General features: G+C 30.7%; 1 protein-coding gene across 2 annotated transcripts in view; it reads right to left on the bottom strand.

The window, feature by feature from the left end:
• Positions 1-1574, bottom strand: part of LOC106478763 (exportin-T-like) — a 70183-nt gene extending 68609 nt beyond the window's left edge. For both annotated transcript variants that reach the window (XM_022382560.1, XM_022382575.1), the window contains exon 1: positions 1436-1574. The gene's annotated coding sequence lies outside the window, so the exon portion shown is untranslated. The remainder of the gene's footprint in view (positions 1-1435) is intronic.
• Positions 1575-2897: the final 1323 nt, after the last annotated feature.

Raw genomic sequence — 2897 nt, 5'->3', positions numbered from 1 at the left:
CAACGTTTCGTACAAGGTTTTGTCATCATCAGGTACATTTAAGCCGTCTCCAGCCATTATTAGTCTCAAAGTGGGTTCCTCGTCATCGAATTTAACAAGCATGTTAAGGCAAAGTTTTTATTTTCTTCCACACCGTTTTATTGGTTTAGTTTGGTAAAAAATTCCTTGAAAAAATGCGGTAAAATAATATTACATTCTCAAAGTTATACTATAGTGAGGTATAACATAAAATTTATAACCAGTCTCTCTTACATTCACATTGCTCATCTACACTGACATCAATCATAAAGGCCACAGCAGAAAAGCCAAGATATTAAAAACAAACACTCCACACTTGTGAACTGTGTTCACAAGGAAAATAAATTTAACATTTTTTTCAACATTTCCCTGATGTTTTTATCAATTATTATTCACCTTATAAAACCAGTCTTTAAATCTTTTCATGAAATTTCTTCTAATACACTTTTTTTTTCTGTTGAAATAATGCCATTTCATGTGCAGCAATGTACAAAGCATAGCATGGTATTTTAAACTGCATTAAAAATATTCCTAAAACATTTAAAAAAACAAATGCAATTTGTGCTAAATTATGCTGCAAAAGAGTTATGAATTTTATTTTCAGAAACATTCAAGTATGAAATGCTCATCTTAGTCTCATGGTTTTCATGTAAAAGATGTTATTTGCCATTGCAACATATTTGATGCCATAACTTAATATAAGTATAGTTTTGCACAACTGATGGTCTGCAGAAACATTTAGTAAAAGAAAAGAAAAAAGAAGAGGGAAGAAAAGTATTGGGAGAAATTTACTTTTTATGAGTTATAATCTGTACATGTTAAAAGGGCTTAGATGAAAAGTAAGTGCTGTTTCCTTCTTTAAGTTCTTAGTTCATTTTAAAATAAGTGTGCTTAATAACTTTCACTTCAAAACTTCTTATAAAAGCTAAATTAGGAAACACTACTATAGGCCTATCTACTCCTAGTCCTAATAGTCTGTAAACATGTTACTGAAAGTTAGTTAGATCTACAAAGATTTTGCAAATTCATGGAGTGAACAAATTATGGGTACCACCAAGTTACTATACTATCTATAACTATAAGAAAACACTGGAGTATCAGACTATTATATTTTTCTCTCCTTTATTACTTTCTTCTGCCAGTTTCATACTTCAAAAGTCACTCTTCATTTCAGCCTCTAAGTCTAACTCTTAAAAGTAAAACTTAAATGCTAAAATAGTAGTAGTAGTACCACTACTATTACTATTAGCAATAGTATTAGTAGTACAGTAGTGTTACTACCAAGTTCCATTAACATTACTAATACTATTACAGTTAATGCACTTTTCTTGATATTAATAATAATTAGTAATATTATTAAATTTAAAACCTTTGTTCATGTTATTTATTCTACATACGCACACAAACAAATAAATACCTGCTGGATTAGGGTGGATCTTTTCGACAATACGTTTTAGAGAAAGATTACTTGAATAATAACAAGAACAGTAAAACTAAAAGTATAACGATGTTTAAATTTCAACTAATTTGAGCGTCCACGTTTCTTTCGCCGTACACCGTTTTTAACATATACTCTCGAACGAAGTAAGCTTAACGAATAATACATAAACACTAAACTAGTTTTACTAATGCTACTTTATTTTTCCTTCAACATATCACAGAAAGTGGCACTAAATCAAAACTTGAAAAATCAACGAAAAGATTGTAGTTACAAATAATTGAAAAACTGTAATGTAGTAATTATGATTTTCACAAATATGTTTACCTTGCATGCCATCTTCTATAATTTTTAAAATCATTACATAGTTGAATATGATGTTAAAATAAACATACCATGAGTTTTTATTTTCTTATTTTAATATAGCATTTTCTCTTCTTTTTTTTTCCTTTTCATAAATCTATGCTGTTTCCGCAAAGCACGTGGTCAAGAAAGCCGTTAAGCTGATTTTGTTTTGAATTTCTTTTACTTTTTTCATTCTGTAGAGACAACATTTATTTTGCCTGGTCGCGTTTTTTTGTGGTGATGGTGGGTAAAACAAAATATGCGCCCTAACTAACTAATGAATGAAAATTGGCTGTAAAATTTATATTAATGCTATAAGTGTAGCTACCAGTTTGGCCGCCAATTTTAATTTCATTTCTTTAACTCGCACTTTAAATCCTTTTTTAGTCGCACCTTTTTTTCACACCTAAGGTGTTTTTCATGAGATATTATGATTTTTTGTCAATACACACCAACAAACCACAGCAAGTAAGAAAGTGACAGTCGATAGTAATTAACGTTAGTTTTAGGATTGCAACTGTAGTATTTGGAACAGACCTATACTTTACAGAATCAACTAGATTCTTTAAAACAGTGTTAATAACTTTCTTTACAGTAATGCCATGGAATCTAGATTAACAGTTTCTTGTCATCACCTGCATACACTCGGTAGAGCCGAATCAAACATCATTATTTATGCGTATTGCTTAAGCTAATATCACGTGATGCTAAACGGTCTTTAACTCAGAGAGTTTCATAAAATATGTGCTTAAAACTTGGCAATGAATAATGACCGTCCACCCTTATGATTCTTTTGAACTAACTTGAGCTAGAAACTGCTAATCTAGCTCACTTGACTTAACCAATACTTATGTATATTGTTACGTCTCCGTTTGTTAATTAACTTTCCGTAACTTCGTTCCGACGAAACTTTAGCGACACAAGTCCTTACTTAATAAAACTGGTTTATTCTTTCCGAATATAACTTTAAGATACACTCAACTTAAAGAGTCGCGCTATAAAAAACTATAATAACGACGTTAACTTCAACAATACGTCTCTCTCTGACCGCAGTTCAATAACTCATTACCTATACACACATTATTCCGTCACGTTG

This window comes from Limulus polyphemus, unplaced genomic scaffold (genome assembly GCF_000517525.1).
Source record: "Limulus polyphemus unplaced genomic scaffold, Limulus_polyphemus-2.1.2 Scaffold12, whole genome shotgun sequence".
Taxonomy (NCBI): Eukaryota; Metazoa; Arthropoda; class Merostomata; order Xiphosura; family Limulidae; genus Limulus; species Limulus polyphemus.
This window is presented reverse-complemented; position numbering and strand designations above follow the sequence as displayed.